This window comes from Amphiura filiformis, chromosome 19 (assembly GCF_039555335.1).
Source record: "Amphiura filiformis chromosome 19, Afil_fr2py, whole genome shotgun sequence".
Taxonomy (NCBI): Eukaryota; Metazoa; Echinodermata; class Ophiuroidea; order Amphilepidida; family Amphiuridae; genus Amphiura; species Amphiura filiformis.
The window spans coordinates 6,890,232-6,911,443 of NC_092646.1; the positions used below are offsets into that span (position 1 = coordinate 6,890,232).

The 21,212-nt window shown below is 35.1% G+C and overlaps 1 protein-coding gene across 9 annotated transcripts in view; it reads left to right on the top strand.

Moving 5' to 3' along the window:
• LOC140140861 (uncharacterized) overlaps positions 1-21,212 on the top strand; it is a 253,129-nt gene that overhangs the window by 191,112 nt on the left and 40,805 nt on the right. The window lies entirely within an intron of this gene.

Sequence of the window (21,212 nt, forward strand, 5' to 3'; positions counted from 1 at the left end):
TAGTTTTTTGAAACAAAATTTACTGCAAAAAAACCCTAAAATAGTACAATCAGCATGGTTAGCGTGCGTGAGGGGACCTATTTAGATATACCACAAGATTATAAGTTATGTCAAATAACCTTTATTCTTTAGTCTGTACAATGTGATGGGTGGGTCACCGTGGTCCCGTAGCCAAACTCCTCGTTCATGTCATTGACAGTATCCATGACACTCTGATCAAAGACTGTTTACGCTGAAGAATCTTTTAGTAAAAAACTTCTCGTAACAAAGTACTTGTGAACATGTAATGTACTACAAGTTTTACACAACCAAGTGCTAAACTCATAGAGTTGTGTACGAAATTGACGTCAAAGGCGTAGCTTTTCTTCGCAGCGACAAGTTATCGCTTTTACTGTAAAATACACACCATTAGGTGACCGTCTGTTTTGACGACTGGAATTCGAAGTCCATGTTGACTTGGGTTCATATAAAGGTCATGGAAATTCCTGGTATAGTTCCTGACTGAAAATAGTAAAGTGGTTGAAACCGTGAAAATACTCATATCTCTCATATGGACTGATCCATTTCAAATTCACATCTTTACTGAGGAGTGAGGAAAGTTTGGTATTCCAACCAAATCCACTAATTTAAGCACAGGGTATGTTTGGCTTTAAAATGGAATATCCCAATCTGGACTGATGCAACGAAAAAAATTACACTTTTTACCTAGCTGGGGGGTTTCCAACCCCCCCGAGCTAGGTACTGTTTTGCTATCGGATCTTTCTTCTTTCTTTCTTTCTTTCTTTCTTTCTGGCAATTAATTTCAAAATGCTTCTCCTCCTACATGTTACACCCTACAATTACGTAACTTGCACATATGTATTGGCTATATCCAATGCCCATAGGGTGCAAACAGAATTGGGGTCAAAGGTCATTAAGGGGACGTTACCGGTATATAATCAAATACCTTCAAAATGCTTCTTCTGCCACATATTACATAGCACAATGACGTCACTTACACATGTGCATCGGCTTTACCCAGTGCCCATACCTTGCACACAGAATTGGGGTCAAGGGCATCAAGGGGGTAAAATATATTTTGCCTTATCTCGATATCTGTAAGGGGCGTGGGGCTCACACTCAGTGACAACAAATCTCATGACCAGGGAACATTTTACAGGGGTCAGGTCAAAGGTCATGCAGAGGTCAAATTTTAGAAATGCATTTTCTGGACATCTGTAAGGGGTACAGTGCTCAAACTTCGTGACGACGAACTTACTGACCAGGGAACACTTTGGAATGCTGTACAGGGGTCAGGTCAAAGGTCATCTGGGTCAAATCGTAGAATTTAATTTTCTGGGTATCTGTAAGTCGTATGGGACTCAAACTCGGTGACAACAAACCTCATGACCAGGGGAACATTTTTGGAACATTTTGCAGGAGTCAGATACCTCCAAAACACCAACATGCCCCAGCTAGGTTGGTGGTCTATGACCACCATTTGCCACTAGTTGATCCTGTGATGTTAAGCTTGACTGTGTCTATATTATGCTTTACAAATAGGACACAATTGTCATATAGCTAGATCAGATTGTCCATTTTGAAGTGCACGATCTTTATTCATACCATAGCGCATTCCATAAATACATTAACATCCCTTTAGTCTGATATTTTTTTATTAATAATAATTTCTTTGTTAGATTTTATTCAGTGAAAGTTCATACACCTCCTTTGATAGGATGTCTCATATTCGTGTGTGGATTTATCGGTATCTTTAGATATGATCAGTCATGGACAGTCAGCATACCCATTAGTAGGTGATGGAATGATTAGGGATGATACTCGATTGGTCATAAATAGGACGCCCTCTTGCTTGCTTGGTGAATACAACAATACGTTTAGCACATCCTTACCCATGATAAAAGCACTATTGATGGCATGGTATATTTATCCGTTTTAAAATTTGCCTCGGTATTTTGCACGATGCGTCTTTACATTTTATCTTAATCTTCTCTTCCGCCCATCAACTACTGTCTTTCTTACTGCGTTTTTGATTGGATAATTATGCGATATATTAATTTTAGTGACCAATTAAAATACAGCTCCCATTTAAGCCTCTCCAACACTACTACAGTTCATCCCATAATGATGATTTGCTAAAAACATTTTAATTGTCTTTTTGTAACCAATCAGCAGATAGGGTATGTTATAAAAACCTCTTAATTTTAATGTAGGCCTAATTAAAGTGTTTCAGGGGTAGTCTTTCACCGACGGATATACAATTGTAGAAAAGTAGAAATTCGATCAAATGAGGGGGTCGCCGTGGCAAATCTCATATTGTGGTTTTAACGAGTGTCTCAATATCTCTACACTTTTTTTTTTATTGTGCAGGGAGAGCTCAATCATACTTCTGTTCCTTCTAGTCCCTATTTTGGACAACGGTTGATGTATTTTTTCATATCACGTATAATGTCTGAAAATTATAAACATCCCCTTTCAACATCACAATGACATCTTAATAGACCAACACCTCAAAAATGTCTCATTTCCAGTCATGGCAGTTAAAATTGGCCAAACATTGGATTTCAGCTAACAATCGAAACTTAACAAAATTTTCACAGGAAAATTTGAAAATTTTCTGGACACGTGACCAATGCGTATCAATGTGAGTGTAATCTCGAGCCTGATCCCTGACCCCCGGCGGTGACCTCGCTATTCAAGTCTTTGTTATTTTGAATTGGAATAGTGTTTTTGGCCGCAGTTTCGATAGAAATTGTGCATTGCAAAACTATTGAAAATCATGCAATCTTAATTTCTTCACAATATCATCAAAACGTTATTTCAAAAATATTTACCTACGGAAAAAAATATTTATCTACGGAAACTTTTGTTATAACATTATTAACTTCCGACAAGTACCTTATTTTGCATCCAAGGAGAAATTCTTCCTATACAAATACATTGGAAGACCACCCGCTGTGCTCGGGGTCACATTCCATAATGCTAATATGTCTGCGCCCAATGGGTGTCACGTGTCCGGAAAATTTTCCCGTGAAAATTTTCCTATTAATCTTGACTGCTGGAAATGAAAGGAAACCACTTTTGTAACATAGGAAGTGTCGTGCCCATAATTTTCTTTAATATCTTCCGTCCGGTTGGAGCCGGTTTCTATTGTTCTGAACAATGGAACGCGGTTTAACCGCCGGTAACACCGGTCACCCGGCGGTCGAGGTTTGATTTAATTCCTTACAGAAATGTACTTGGGACTCTACAACACCCTACCATGCTTACCTTAAAATGTGCACGTCGTATCCTATACCCTCGTGTAAGGTGGTGGGGTAATTTTGCTTTTGCTAAAATGAGCGCGAAGGATGGTCGGACATTACATGGAAGGGGTTGCATTCACTCTACACACCACCACCACCATTCGTTACAGTTCGTATGCCTTCCTCGAATCAGTAAGTTCTAAACGTAAAGATCATATTTATATAAAAGTATACATTTTCAGAAAGGAAATGACGCAAGGAATCCAACTAGCATAACAGATTCCGGCAAAAGTTTGTAAGTTTTATAGTATAGTATAATATAGTATAGCATAGTATATTTTATTAACTACAGGTGGTTTACACTATTAAAAAAACAATTAAACATTAAAAAATACAGTGTCAATATTAACAAGGAAAAACACAGCAACTGCTGTTGATAGGAAATAAAATATTGCACTTTTTCATCACATAAAATTGATTTTACTCGAGGACGTCATACGGACTATCATAGACTAAAGCCGTTTGGTAGTTTGGTTGAGCGTTTACAACGACAGGTGATAGCATATCCCCTACGTTAAACACGGGTTAACCAAAGGATGTTTGGCCATTAGATGGAGTGGTTTGGCGGTTTGGTTAAGCGTTTATAACGACAGGTGATAGCATATCCCCTACGTTAAACACGGGTTAACCAAAGGATGTTTGGCCATGTAGTGGTTTGGCGGTTTGGTTAAGCGTTTACGGCATTGTTAGACTAGCATTAACCAAAGGATGATCGAATATTACAATGCGCCATTTGGCGGTTTAGTTTAGTGTTTTTAAACTTAAAAGGCGACATGTGGTAGCATACTAGAGTTCACCTTTCACAAAACTCTAAGATCGTTTGTAATCCATTGGGCTATTTCAGAATATAGAATGTACACCCCAATAGAGGAGCTTGGATTTCCTGACTTTTAAAGTGTTCAAAGGCGATAAATTCCAGCAAAAATACAATTTTAGGAAACATACATTACTGATAGACCAGCACACATAAAATTGTGATAAACAGAACTTTAATTGTTTATTTTAACAAGTGCCTTATCTTGATACCGTACACAAAACCTCCACCTGGCTCATACATGAGGCAATTAGATGCAGAAAGGCTAAACAGGGAAAACACAAGACGGAAGTTAGATGTCGTGTCAAAGGTCTAGACACGATATCTAGCCTCAGAGGGCACTGGTCTATCGTAATTACTGTTTGGAAATACTCAATTTGAGAGCTCATTTTGGACATTTCCCGTGATTTTCCATTCATTTAATTACATTTCCAAGCTGGAATTCCAATCGTCTTCAGAACGTTAACTTGGATATTTCCTTTGTTGAAAAGTTACTCCTCTATAGGGGGTGTGTACCTATTTTCTGGAATAGCCCATTGTACTAGCAACTGTGAATTGGTGATTTAAGGTTAGCAACTATTTTCAACTGTTGCGATTTGGTAGTTCACAGCATCTTGCGAATGGTAGTGAGCTTTGAAAAAAATTGCATTAATCATTTCATAGCGAGTGTGTAGAAGAATTCAAATATCACAGATATACTTCTGTAGGTCCTGTGGTTCTTGAGTTAGTGTTGTAAAGAGGGCTGAAACAAGAACACTTTTGTAAAACGTACATAACTCGTTAACAACAATAAATCAAGCAAGATCATATTTTAGCTGCTTCGACTAACAATACCTAGTCTACCCTTAATCCAATATCTAACTACTGTCAAATTGAAAATAGAACAGTTTATCTCAAAATTAAGCAGAATCGCATTTCAGATTTTCATTTGAAGATTCAGTTTTCACAAAAATGAATCTTGTACGAAAATCATATCTCACTATATGAATAGTTACATAACAGCTTAATGAAAGACGGTATTCAAAAACTATCTTGATTCATTATATTTTTACTTATTTCGGAAGATTGCTATTGGCATCCTTTCGACGGAATTTCAATTTAATCATCTCGAGGTAGAACAAATTTGACGAGTGTGATAATTTCCTAGCTGATTAATATGCGTTACGGTCACCGAGTCTAAAGTATTTGTTCTAGTGTTTATTATTAATTCAAAATCAATCCTCATATATCTGATAAATCACGTTAACGATAATCAGTTTCATACTTCTTTGTCAGAGTGGGACACTTAGAAAGTACTTTAAAAGTAGGTATGTGTGAAGAAGAGTTCTTCAGAAGCAATCCACATTCGTTTATAGATTCCTAATTTAATTGGTGGTTGAAATTCTACATTATAAATACCTCGATTTGTCTTATTGGAAAGCTTTCTTCGTAGATATTTAGAAAAAAACATACATTTACGACGTAGATTACGATTGTGCAAAGTGTTATAAAATAATTGAATTTGTGACATTTTATTATACGCAATGGCAAAAATGTTGTTCCTGATATGAATGGATGATTTTTGGGGACCAGCGTGGTACGTAGATCATGAGATCCCCGTGTTCACCGAGTACAAGTATTTATTCAATTATTATCAATCAAAAATTATTTCATTAAATTATTATTAATTAAATACCTCATAAATCACGTACGTTAATGAAAACCAGTTTCATACTCTTTTGTCGGAATGGACACTTAGAAAGTGCTTTAATAGTAGGCATGTGTAAAAAGATGTTCTTCAAGGGCAAATCCATTCTTTTATGAATATGGAATACGGAATAAGGTGTTGAATACAATATTTATGTTGATGATTTTTTGGGCCAAAGTGGTAAATTCCCATGTTGGGATGCAACAACCATGACAGATCGTTACGGTCAACGAGTACAAGTATTTATTAAATTAATTCAAAATCAATCAAATCAGATAAATCACATTTGAAAATCAGTTTCATAACCTTCGTTATCTGAGTGAGACACTTGGAGAGTACTTTAAAATGAATTATGTATGAGAAAGAAATCTTCAAAAGGATTAAATTTGTTATTTGTTATTTGTTAAAAAATATACTGCTATCATAAGAATACTTGATTGAAACATAGAGCGAGTTTAAAAATAATATGATATGATACGGAGATTAACGCTTGCTCCCGACCTAATCCCTGTTGATTCGCCTGGCGAGTCCATTCATGTTTATTCGAAAGACGCGAGTATTTTGTCTTGAAGTGTGACCAACCACCCACGTGTCCAATCAAATGAAGACATTTGCTGCATTTGTTTGAAGGGATCATTTATACATTTTTCAAACAAAACACCATGTACAACCAAATTGAGGCTTAAAAGTTAAAAGTGATATCATGCTGATGTATACAGATGCTTTTGAGTCATTCTCAACTTTAATTTTCATTCTTTTACAAAATTATTCACTTTTATAGCATTTTTAAGCTTTTTCGGATATAAAATACATATATTAATGACAAAATTGGTGGCGCTATTTAGTAACTGGAAATTACTCTTTCAAGCTTTTAATACAAATAATTCCTTTTATTGAAAGATAAAATATACTTATAAAATTTCCTTGTTGCTTGTTTCACCTATTCCAGCTGTTTTAATGGCAGTATTAATCACCTACCGCTTGAAAATAAAGAAATATGATTTAGGATAAATAGCGCCATCTATAGTTTGCATTTAGTTAATAATGAAGCCAATGTTGGCGCAGTAACCAATCAGACGTTCACTTTGAAGTACCAATCAGACGTTCACTTTGAAGTATATTTCAAACTTCATTTCCCACACTCTCTATTCAAATTGCATACGTACCTTTCATAACATAATGTTATGTGTCCCCCAAACTGTTAGCCAGTAGTGGTACGAAAGTTACCATATGAAGTCTTCAAACTTCGGTTCGCGGTTCTTGTGTGTTGTAGAGCTGTGGTATTTTGCTGGACTAAAGTTTTATTCAGATTTCCTTTGACTATGTTGACAGCTTAACCATCGCGTATACGTGCGCGACGTCAAGCGTGTGCATTGGACCTTGTGCAAATAATACGCGCTGGACGGCTAGCAGTACGCTTAATTTGTAAAAGGAAATCTGAATAACAGTTTAATGTTCATGTTTGCTATAAAAGTTTAACTATACTTATTTAGGGTGACGAACGTTTCATTTCTTAATCGCTATCACATCTCATTTAAACGTTTATCCTACTAGTACTAGTACTCAGAGTAGTAGCTTACTTGCCTGCATAAAACATTAAAACATATTCGTGACCTAAATAATAACGGTTGTTTTTACGTCTGTTGTCAGTTTCGCAGCATTATATATAGTTTGATCAGCTCGTAATCGGCGGGGCCTTATAACATCGCGGATTAATATCAATATATTTTATTTTGAGAATTGTCTTGTGACATCTCACAAGAAACACCACGAATAATTAATTCAAGTCTTATACTTAAACATGCACGTTATAGACCAGACAGGTCAACTATAGCACTCTTTACGTGGGCCTACTTTGCGGCGTAATGGTAAAAGCCTAACAATTCACGCCGATTACGAGCTGATCAAACTATATATTGATGCGAAGCCACAAAGCCACAATAACCATATCTTTTACTCAGATACGTAACAACTTAATGTTGTATCACAGAGATCCCTCATAATATTGTTATACAATTTAACGCTACCGTGATCGCGCAGATGATCACTGTTGGCACCACATCATTTTTATAAATCGAATAAGTTTCATTAAGTAATAATGTTGACCAGTTTAGGTCTGTAAAATTTGTTTAAAATCTATACTATGATCTATACTAAAAATCAGTTTGTTAAATATATAGATATATTTTGTTCAATATATAGTAAGATCTATATTGCAAAATGTTTCTTTAATGATTTCATATATTATTGGCATATGTTGTAGGAATACAAAATGTGTTCTTTTCGCACCTTTACCGTTAATGTCGATAAAAGGAAACCAAGTTTATTCTGCGCCGTCTGAGAAGGGCTCCCACATGATTTATACTTGGCATGCTTGGCGAGCTATCAATGAAAACGTGATCATGCAGACGATTAGTTTTCGCGCCATTTCATTTTTCGCTCGCTGCAGAGAAAAGGGAGGAAATGGAATGTAGGTCATCATTACAATTGTATCATTATTTTGTCTCATCAAAATGTCATGATCTTTGCAATGTATGCGATGTTTTGAATCCAGATTAGGAGTATATTGATATGGATTCGTGAAGGCATATAGTTTAATATGTGCGTCTCTATGAATGATATGTCTTTTCTATATGCCAACCTTTTTCGTCGGATAGATAGACTATGAATCTCTGAATTCTTACATCTTGAAGATATCAAATTGTAGTATAGCCATTTGTATTTTCGAAATTACAAATTATCTTCCAAAATATCAAACACTACGACAATTTCTGCACTTTGATACTTTGAAAATCAAGAGTTCGACCAAGTTGTCGCCAGATTTAACGCCAGCCATATTTCACACAGCAATATTCCGGATCAATGAAAAACAGAAAACAGGTTTGATAGACAGATAAATGTTAGCAATATGGGGCAGGAAATCAGGCGATGCGGCTGGAATAAAATGTCTATTTGCATCAAAATGAAAATACTTATCACCATGAAAAGTGCGTTTATGGATTCCATCCTGATTGAAATGGAATCGGCTCTTTTTGAGCTCATCTATTTCTATGTCAAGTGCCATTTTTATATTAACTGTTTTGATTGAATTAGAATACAGTAAACTTTGCATGTCTGCGAGTTTATTTGTGAAGTGGCAATCTTTATATTGTGGAGATAAAAACTGGTTTAAACAGTTTATCTAAAATAAAAAGTCTCCCAAATCAGATCAACGTGGATTTTTAACTTCATTCTTAGTATCCATTTGAAACAAAAACGAACTTGATCGAACCCCTCTGGGTATAGCTTTGTGAAACCATGCCGATGGCCTTTATTGTTTGTAGTACATTTATATTGAGACCCCATATTCAGAATTATGTTCTTACTGCTGTCATAATTATGAAAGGTACCTAGGGAACACAGCTATTATCCGAAGTGTTTTGTTCCGAGCGGTTGTTTAGGTCGTCTGAAGGAAAATACCTTATGGAATCACTAGTGGTGTGTGTGTCAAGTGTCTCAACAATATGTAAGACATTGGGTTAAAATTTGGTCTCATATGAATAGTTCAAATCCAATTGCAACTAGTATTGATATAATATTTTAAAGACGTCTTTTGAATAACCTAATAAGAAAATATCCAAATTATTATTCATGAATTGTTAGCATTCACTCGGTCGGACATCCGGGAACATTATCCCCTTTGTCCCCTTTGCACAAGCGCGTGCATAGCAACCAGGTCGAGAAAGGGGAACTACACATTCGCACACTGGTTTTACCGACCAAGAGAATGGCATTACGATTTCCAAGCTACATTCTTGTATGTAGGTTTTTTTTAAACATCAATGTTTGAAACCAATTATTGGTCGTTGTTGAATTCAATGCGGCAAAGCGCTATTGCGTAAGTAACCCGGATATATCAGTTCGGATTACTAAACCGGATAAAATAATACCAATTGAACAGCTTCGATGTCCGTAAGGACAGAATACCTGTTGATGAGCCTGACCTGTTCCTTGTATAACAATCCGCATTAATTAGCTTGGACATCCATGCTTTCGGTTTCAACTTACTTCGTTAACACTTTTGGCGCGAATTGTCGGACATACAATAGCAGACGAGTAGAATGGTTATGCATAATAGTTACAGTACTAAAGTAAGATACGATGGTCCATTATCATCGCGTGTTGTTTCTGCCTTCTAGAATTTAAAACCTTAAAGGGCCCTTAAATAATTTTTAAAAAATCACACTCTTTTTAGCTTTTCGATCAAAAGTGGTAATAAATCATTCATATATAGTATAAGAAAGTTTTAACTTACGTCTCACGACTATTATATTCAGAGCCGTGGTAGCCTGCGGCTTGCATCCACAAGCCTTCAGAGCCACTGGTTTATTCCGTGGTCGTCACGTGACCGCTGGTGTTTCTCGGGTCACATGACTTGATGATGATGATGTTGTCATAGCTGAGAGGGAGGATGTGCCGGCCCTGGTCCCTGTTCAGGTTGCAGTCTCGTTTCTTGATGTGAATGGCTTCGCGCACTCCCCTACGGTACCAGTCCTTCATCCATTGTATAGTTGCATTGCTCTAATTAAAAAAAAAAGGATATACATCCATGCCCAATTACTGGTAATTATCCCCTTTGGCCAATTTCACTCCCATCTGGACAGGCTCACCCCAATGATAAACCAGAGTAGACAAGCCAGCGCCACAAGATTGAAAATTGTTATGTAATAACGTTATTATGGAAGCTGCTGGCGCACTTTTCACACCATGTTGATAGCTCTATAATAGGGTATCAGCAGGGGATAATTGGAGGGATTAGTGGTTTTGATAATTATTCCTTTTTCGTAGAGCAACTAGAGTATACATGCATGTATTAGTGTGTATATAAAATACTTGCAGAATTACATGTTTTGTCAACATTTGCGAAGGTTACTTTCTGGATACCTGGACTTAACACGATCCAGGTACAGAAGTCCTATGGGACTTAGGAAGAATTGGTTAAATTTTTAAGGGATCGGTACATGTGTAGCGTAATACTGCAAAGTATATGATAGGCAACCATATGCACATAACAGACTTTAAGTATCTTAAATTGAGAAATATATGAGGCTTCCATGGTTCCAAAATAAGATAAGATGATAAGTTAAACGCCTTCAACGTTAAAGAATATATAAGGCGCTGATGTTATTAAAAGACAGCAGAATCAGTATTACGGGGTCATAATGTCAAAACGTATTATTCTGAAAAAAAGGTTTTTAATGCCTAAGTGAATTGTTGTGGAAAATTACCACAATATTATAGACTTTGTAATATTCTGCCTGGTTCTAAACACTTTCCCCCCCGTGTAGGCCTTTATTATAACTATATTTTCTTCTATTAGTTCAATTTTAAGATTCTTTTACAGCGGTTTAACATCAGACATCATACTAATAAGCCGCAGGTTTGCCCAGAGCTTGCACGTCTCTCAAGAGAATAAAGCTGAATTTATACTCCATCGCTGAGTGACGAACGATTGGTATTTGACCAATGAAGTAACGCGCTTGTCCCAACGCAACAAAAAGCGCGCTACCACATTGGCTAGAAACCAATTGGTCGTCGTTCAGCGATAAAGTATAAATTCAGCTTATAAGTTCATCTGCCTGTTGATCGCATTATATTTCAACACTTAAACGTTTATTTGGGTGAACTTAAGAAAACATTTCATAAAATGTCTCATATTAAAGCTACAAGCACACGTACATGAGTCATTATAGACTTGTAAAGGTGCTAGAAATGTCAGCCAAATTCTCGGATAACCTTTCTAGTATGTCTGCTTTTATATTGTATTCACACGTCACATTTGCCACCGTAATATTTGAAATATCGTAATGAAATTCACGTTTGATTTCAGGGCATGTTCATATTGGGCTATTCCAGTTGAAATCCACACTCCCCCTGTGGACGATTTTGGAAATATCTTTCACAGGGGGAGCATGTTTTTCAAATGTAATTAGCCAGGGTTAATCATTTTGAAACCCACACTCCCTCTGTATTATGGCTTTACTTGTATCTTTCACAATTGGGGTGAGTATTTCAAATGGAAGTTATCCAATAGTCTATTCTATTCTAAACTCATACTCCCTCTGTGGAAGACTTTAGCTAATCTTCCACAGGGGTAGTGTGGATTTTGAATGGAATAGCCCATTAGTAGCATCATGAAATTGTCAAGGAAATTCATTCCAATCAGTCCGCAGACGATATAATTTTCGAACGTAAATTGGCACTAATGTTCGCAAGATTATTGTCAAACCAACAATTATTGTTTATCAATGTAAAAATGTAGCAGCATTTTACAAATTTCAGGGGTCAAAAGATGCAATAATAATTGAACCTCTATTTATTTCAACGCAAAACTGGTCAAAAGCGACCCATGCTAACTTGTACTTGGTCATTTTGCTTGCGAAAATCATGTAATTGGTAAACAAAAGTAATTGAGTTATTCGACTTTTTACGACTCATTTGAGTATGAATGACAATGATTTACTTTCAGACCTACCTGTTACGTTGGTATCAATTCCAATCATTGCAATCATGTATTTTTAATTTTGCCGATTTTTAATCATCCATGTTGGTATAATGTTTTGCAGATTTCCTTTTACAATTAAGCATACTGCTAACCGTCCAGCGTGTATTATTTTGCGCAAGGTCCTATGCACGCGCTTGATGTTGCGCGCGTATACGCGAGGACTAACAGTCTCTGTTTATCACGGTTACAAAGGACCTTGCAAAACATTATAGCATTGTTTTTGCTTTCAGCGTTCAGAGGTTAAGCTTCCGTGTTGAGAAGCTAAATTGACAACACGACTTAGTATCTAATTATAAGCATCTTCGGGCTCGGATGTTAATCATTAAACATTTTTACTATGCTATATTAACCATGATAACTCTTGTTCCTCGTAATACGATATTAATGAATGGAATGGAAAGCAGGTTATATGGAATTATAATTTCTAATTACTTTGATTTGATTTGAATAATAATGATTTGCATCTTCAGAGATTACCTCAAGTATTTTAACTCAAATCTTCAATTTTTGAGGACCATTGAAGCACTCTCCATAGTTCGTTTAACCCATACCCATAGAACTGCTATTAACATACTCGCTTAAATTTAAATGGCCCCAAATGCTTTAGCTTATTTTAACTGTTACCTGTTTTAAGTGGCCTTAATTTTAAGTTTAGCTCTTTCGAGGGTACTCTCAGAATAATTACTAGCAATTTATGCTGTTCATTTTAATAGTGTTATTTAAATAGGTAATATGATAATAAATGACAGAGTATTCTTGCAACAATGTTGAAGAGGCTCTTTGAAAGTACTTATCGTAAACGTATTATCATTATAAGGGCTCTTATTTGAAGGCCCATTCAGCCACAAGTGTCAAAAAATTAAAATTGTTTGTAAATTGCTTAAAAGTGAAGGATAAGTTATTCAAATTGTCATTTGATATTTTTGAAATGAAAAATTTGTCAAAAAACGAAGCAAACTGCAGTATTGACAAAGTTGAAGCCGCTAACATGTAGCTAATTATTTTGTGTAAAATGCACGGCTTTCGGCTGAACCACCAGCATGTTATGTTAGCACATCTATGACAATGACAAAGGTACCAAAATCTGAATGTTGATGATTTTGACGATCTTCCAGATGAGCAAATCACTGAATGGGTCTTTAAATAATTGATGAGGTGAAAATTGCGAAACTACTTTCAGGGTACCATAGAAGTAGATGAAACATGAAATTGGCATACAATTGAAGACCTAATTAAAAAGACTGGTTTGCGTCTGACGTCAGGGCAAAGGCGCGGTGTGATTGGTTGCTGACCTGTGCAGTACGTCATTTTTGGTCTGGTTGACAGGACGTCATACGCAAACTAGTCTTTTTAATTCGGTCTTCTATTATAGCCATACTTTTATTTATTGGAAGGCGAAAGAGAAACAGGAGAAGGAAAAGAAGGGCGAGAAGGGGGAAGAACACGAGGAGGAAGAAGAATAGTTTATAAATTCAACTTGTGTTAATTTCGTTTTTAAGCATTAAACGGTAGAATTGGACAAGAAGGAAATAATTATATAGGTGTAAAAAATAGGGTGATTCATTGTCAAAAAGGTGAAATTAATACATTTCAAACGAAATTGCATGTTTTTCTCTAGTGTCTCAAGTAATCTTGCTCGACATTGAATTAAGGGCTTCATTCTGGCATTTTCAGCATACTAAATATTGTTAGAAAGTACCAGGAAGACTATTTACTTCTTACATTTTACGGTGGAATAAGTTGTGGGGCAATAAATGAGGTTGTCCCCACGCAACTAATGCAAATAAATGGCGTATTCATTAAGTCTTTGCAACCTGATCGCTTGCCTCATGAGTGCTACAAAAGCGAGTCTGTACGGGAAATTATACACAGACTTAACACGTATCAGGCAAAAAGGATTCTCTCAGCATCCCAGCATACACCATGTGCTGTAAGTCCCACATATTTGATATTTGACCGTTTTTAGCCAGATCAAACCAAGACATATCTTTTATAAACACATGCGTCAGGAAAGGACTATAATAATGCTTTCATGGCAAATAACAAATTTCACACTCTAATGGATTTATGCATCTGTCGTGAACTAGCATTTTGTTATGCTACCTAATATGCTTCCGAAATTAACGCGCAGAAGTTTGTGGTTTACATACATCAGTGAACATTTAACGAAAGGCTAGGTTGGTCTTCGTGTTAAAAAATAACTGGTTCCCTATTTTCATTTCATCTTCATTGAGGGTTCTTAATTGAGCACCCCACCCCCCACCCCGTGATACTGTTGTGGTAAAGCCCTCCTCCGTGTATATGTATATGGTCAATGGAAACTGGGAACAGTTTTGTTTTAGGGTGTTTTGCAAAAGCATGGTGCATGGTGGTTTTCGAGTTCCATTTCATGAATTCCAAGAAGTTAGTTGGAGCAAAATATGACACAGAATGGTTAACGTCTGTACAATTGTAGCATGAGGTCACCGGTTCAGTTCCAAATATAACAGTTATTCTTTCTCTCCGTTTTGCATTTGGTTTTCAAAGCAGATTGAATTTGTTGCAAAGGCCTCGCAGTCAGTTTGAATAAGTGGAAATGCTAAGGATTCCCACATACTATTCCTACTGGCCCTGTAAGTCCGAGGCATCATGGGATAATAGTGTCTGTCACCATATAATAAAAGTGAAGTCATTGTGTGCTATGGGTGCACTAGACGCATCAATATCTCAGTAGAAGGGATTGTGTACGATAGCCCACATGTACAGGATTATGTTATACTCCAGAATACAGAATAACCATAATTATTTCATGTGATACTAACCATTATTGAATGAAACATGAGAATCCGTCAGTTTGATTGACGACAATTTTTAAGTCTTCGCACGCGACTCTCATCACCCTATGTTTTACCTATGTGTATGCGCACTTGAGGAAATTGTGCATATAGTGGTCAATTAAAAAAGTAAAGTAATCCTATATCCATATCTTTTTAATTTGCTATTTCAAAGTATATACAACAGCGAACTCTTTATGATGTGAAAACATAATAAATGCTATGAACTATTTTATTTAAAGTTTTGAAGAATTTTCAACTTTTTAAAGCCTGTAATAACAGTTGGAAAAATACCGTTTTTGGAATTGATTTTGCTTAAAATCTGACGCGTTAATAATGCTCTTTTTTAATTTGTATTTGTTATCAGCACATTATGAAATTAAAAAGTATCAAAATATTAAGAAATCCTTGTTAAGAAAATCTTAATGAATTCTATTAGGCTTGTCCCCTTTCTCCATATAAAGGATATTCAACCCATAGATAAAACACTTTATCACTTCCATTATGATATGATCAGCGAGTGAAAATCTAAGTTGTATAAATTCCATTATCATTTCGACAAGATTATGTTGTAAAAACATAGAATCGGTCCATCTTCTTTGATTAATGAACCTGTTTTGAGATTTCATATTGCAGTGTATTATGGTTAGCCATTAGTATTACTTAATCACATCTACATTCGTGATTTAGCACTTTACGTAATAGAAAAATTGTGTAGATTGGTTTTAAACTTCAATCTCACTAGTTCCACTGAGGGGAAGAAAATGAACAATGTGCTGTTCCAATAGTAATTCATACCCCCTATGGAAGACTTGACCTTAATCTTACACACAGGGACATATGGAAATGTTTCTATACAAAAAACGATTCTCTTATAAACCATCATGCGCACAGTTTCCACCTCGATACACCTGAGCACACATTTTCGTCCAAGAGCTCTCAAGCAAGCTTTGAATTGTCTCCGCACAGTCTTTGATTACACTACACGGTTGAGTGCATATAGCAATGTAAGAGCTGAAAATGGGCCTCTTTGGTGGGTTTTGTCGAAACCTCAAGTGTTCCCCTTCATCCAATAAGAATTTTTTATATCAAACGAAAGCTAACACTTCCCCCTAAAAACGCTTTTCGTTACTACGTCAACAGATAACGCAATTCAATGTTATAGCAAGGCGAATGTGGAATATCTGTTGAAAACTACCTATCCAACCACATTGTTTGACCAAAATGTAGGTTTTAAAAGTCAAAACCTGAAGTGTTCCTTACAATATATTTCAAATTTTATGTCATTAAATGAAAAAGCACACTTATATTGTCCATATACTAGCGTCACTAGAATGAGCAACGGACAATTCTCTTAAAGTTGCCAATCTTGTGCAAAAACTTACTATTTTCGCCTGTTTTGTCATACGGTTGTAAATTCAATGAACTATGACTTTGCTAAAGAGCGCTTACAAATTGATATGGTGAGAATTTCAAATGGAGTTACCTGAATAGATGGCTCCGTGTAAAATCTATACTCCCTGTGTGGAAGAATAAGGTCGTGTCTTCCATAGGGGGTGCATGGATTAACTGAAATAGCCAAATAACGAATCTGATAGTAATACGGTAGATTTGAATAGGTATTTCAATTAAGGCAACACATATATCCATATCCTCAACAAATATATACCATAATGATATCACATTTGGCGGTTTCTTTCAAGCCGTATAGTAGAGATAGTATTTTGTTACTTAAAGTATATTAAATCTTTTGAAATGTTTAAAAGACTATATTAGAAGAACACGTAAGGAGATTCTTGTATGGTTTATCAATCAAGCAATCTCGGAAAAACCTTGCTAATCGGCTTTTACAATATCACATTAGAACGCGTTTCATCAAACAACATATTTCATCAGGTGTAGCTAATTGCTGAAGGAATACAATGTTTAGATTGCTGCATTTTCTGTAATATATTGTTTCAAATTTAACTATCTGCACGCGGGTGTCGACTGCAGACGACAAGTTTCAAACTTTTTTAAAAAATTCAAAAATTTCAGAATTGTTAATTTTCATGACCAAATTTGGAATCAGAATGCAAAATGCATTTAAATGAGTACAAACAAGACTATTATTTGGTTCAGTGGCTCTTAAGATAGCTCTTGAAATTTTGAGAAAATATCTCAAAATTTGGACTTTTTTTATGTTGAAGCCTATGGCTAGCACAAAGAGCATTAAGAGGCATTATCTGTTATTTTGGAGAATTTTTTTAAAATGTTTGCCACGGTCAAAAAATGGATTTCCTTTAAACTTTCATATTTGATGCACCTTGACCTGAAACAAACACACATGAAATAAATTTGGGGAAAATATCCCCGTTGCCATGGTAACAGCCAAATTTTCATTTTAGGCCTATTTTCACAATTTTTGCATTTTTCAGCAGTCAATTTATCAAGTTTTGAAGCCAGTGTTACTAATATACACAATATATATATAATTTTTTCATTATAAGGTATGAATAGGTCAAACCTTAGATGCCGCAATGAAAGTATAAAAATAATCACCAGGTGTCAGGGTGGGTTATACCATTTATTTGAAATAGGGGTGTTTTTCAATTTTTTCAAAGTATGAAAATATACCAACTTTGTATAGCTCATAAACCATATGGTAGTGCTCCGATTTCAACATCGACCACAGCATGTTGAGATGATACATTGGTCTTATGAAAAAGTTACATTTGAGCTTGGGGAAAACACATCTGTATATACAGTGTTGCCAGACATTTTCCTATTTTTCGAAATTCAACACAAATCTCACCTTAAATTAAATGATATGAAAATGAAACATCATCCTTTCAAGGAACATTTATTAGAAAGAGAGTTGTTATTCATATCAAATTTGATCAGTTATAATGGTCAGTGTTGTTCTAAACCACATGGGTGTTGCCATAATTGGGGTTTTATTGTGATTTGTGGATATTTTCGACTTTTTACAAGTCATAAAAATACCAAAATGCATTTCTATAATAAAGAAAGAAACATCGACCTCGTCATGCTGAGATGATACATTGTCCTTATGAAAAAGTTATTTTGATCGGGGGGGGGGGGCGGGGGGTAAAGCATCAGTTTATACAGTGTTGCCAGATATTTTCCTACTTTTTCAAAATTCAACACAAATCTCGCCCTAAGTTAAAAAGATATGAAAATGAAACTTCACCTTCATACGGAACATCTTTTTAGAAAGAAAGTTAATTTCATATTCAATTTGATCATCTGAGATGGTCAGTGTTATTCTAAGACATATGGGTGTTGCCATAGCTGGCGTTTAATATGACAATTTAGATATTTCCAGCTTTTTACCAGTCTTAAAAATAGTACACATCCTTAAAATGATTGTGGAATGAACGCAATATTAAGGTTAAAAATTAACCTAAGAACACTTAGTATGAGAATTTAAATTTTAAATTTGAGTTCGGAAAATATTTCCTTCTATACAGTATTGCCACATATGTTCAAAATTCAACGTATGTTGAGCTTTTTTCCCGCTTTTTTCAGCTTTTCCAGCTATTTTTTCAGTCTTAAAATGCCAAAATACAATGGCATGCATTCCTAAAATAAAGATGTGAAAATGAATCATCGACCTCATCATGTTGAGATGATACATCGGTCTTATGAAAAATTTACATTTGCGCTTGGGGGAAAAACATCTGTTTATACAGTGTTGCCAGATATTTTCCTATTTTTTCGAAATTCAGCACTAGTTCACCTTAGGTTGAAAATGAAAGTTTATAGAAAGAAATGTACTTTCATATTAAATTTGATCAGTTGTATAAATGGTCAGTGTTGTTCCAAACCACATGGGTGTTGCCATAATTAGGGTTAAATAGCGAGGTGTGGTTATTTTGAACTTTTACAAGTTTTAAGAATACCAAAATACCATGGTATGCATTCCTTAAAAAATATGTAAAAGTGAAACATCAACTTCACCATGTTGAAATGATACATATTTGGTCTTATGAAAAATTTACACTTAAGCTTGAGGAAAACATATGTTTATACAGTGTTGCCAGATATTTTCCTATTTTTTCGAAATTTAACACAAGTCTCACCTTAAGTTAAATGATGCGAAAATGAAACTTCACCTTCACAAGGAAAGTTTATTAAATGACATTTACTTTCATATTAAATTTGATCAGTTGTATGTCAGTGTTGTTCCAAACCACATGGGTGTTGGCATAATTAGGGTTCAATAGTGAGATGTGAGTCATAAGGGTTCAAATAGCGACGTTTTCGCATATTTTTTGTGGACCTGAGAGCACATCAGACATATATTGAAATTTGCGATATAATACAAATTTTATGGCAAATGATTAAAAATTGATATTGAAATTTAACAGATCTCAAAAGTAAATTGTATAAATCTAGTGAAATGTACTTAAAGTGTATGTAGCTGGAATGAAAAGCCGTCCATATGAAAATTTGACCTTTCGTATTGAAGATATAGATTTTTTCACCAAAACACCTAAAAATTTAGGTCTTTTGGGAAAAAAATCTATATCTTCACTATGAAGGTCAAATTTTTCAATTAACATTAATTAATTGATTAGTGGTCGGCTTTTCATCCCGGCTACATACACTTTAAATACACATCATTAGATTTATTAAGTTAACTTTGAGGACTGTAATATGTCAAAAAATTAAAAAAAATCAATATACATAATTTACCCTAAAATTTTTATTGTATCGCGAATTTAAAAAAAAAAATCAAAATTATTTTATATCAGAAGGACATTCCTCGTATTTAAAATGCAATTTGGTATGTCTGATGTGCTCTCATGTCCGACAAAAATACTGTGCAAAGGTGAATGACCAACCCCTTAAAATACATTCACAGAAAACATCAAACATGTATACTTTAAAATATACATAAAAGCCATAATTTTTTTAACCAATATACACATACTAGCTAGGCTAAAATAAATTAAAATAACATAAGATTGTTACATTGCAAAAAGATGCATATAAGAGTAAGATAATGTTTAAATTACGCCTACCGGTACCCCATATTTTTAAAGCACATATCCCAACTATACTTGCAAAACAGATATGGGGAAGAAATGGGCAAAAAACTATATAGATCCAGCAAATGTTTTGAAAGATATGAGAATAGTCAAAAACAATAATGCACAGAACCTTTTCACAGCCAGACAAATTAATGTCCAGTTACTTTTCCCGAGAGGAGCTCGCAGGAGAGTCGAAAGTATGACATTTAAAGTCATGCTGAAGAAGAAATGACCATTGATTTCAATGCATGATATTGTTGCTAATTCTCTATCATTCAAGATTCAAGCATCCCTGCTCATTGATGACATGAATTTGTATGAGCTTGTAAAAGGAAGCAGCTAACTAAAATTAAGCTTTCAAGACTGAAGGAGATTTATATGAACACTTTTGCAGATACTTGAAGGGTTAAAGCAAAATAAAAAATCACCAAATGTTGATAAGAGTTGTCTGAGGAAATATCCGTTTCAAGTAGAAAAAGAGGATGACATGACCGCGGAGGGGGTTCTCCCTGGTTAAACGTATACGGGGATGTGCCACGGTTTTGGGGGACCTTAGCAATTTTGGTATGTCGATTGGTGGGTTTGCAGTGGAGACAATACGCCAAATTGGGTGCATTAATAAAAGTGCCCATAAAAGCGCCAAATTAGGACAAATTTGTGTGCTTTTTGGGTGTTTTTGTGAAAAAGTGGAATACTATAGCTATAACTTTCACTATTAACTCCATTTATAGTGGCATCATCCATGTGGTTTATTCATGGCAGCGATTTAAACAATATAAATCCTAAAGTGAGACATACGTTGAATTTTGAATATTATGTGATAATAACTGGCAATACTGTATAGAAGGAAATATTTTCCGAACTCAAATTTAAAATTTAAATTCACATACTAAGTGTTCTTAGGGTATTTTAACCTTAATATTGCGTTCATTCCACAATAATTTTAAGGATGTGTACTATTTTTAAGACTTGTAAAAAGCTGGAAATATCTATGTCATGATAAACGCCAG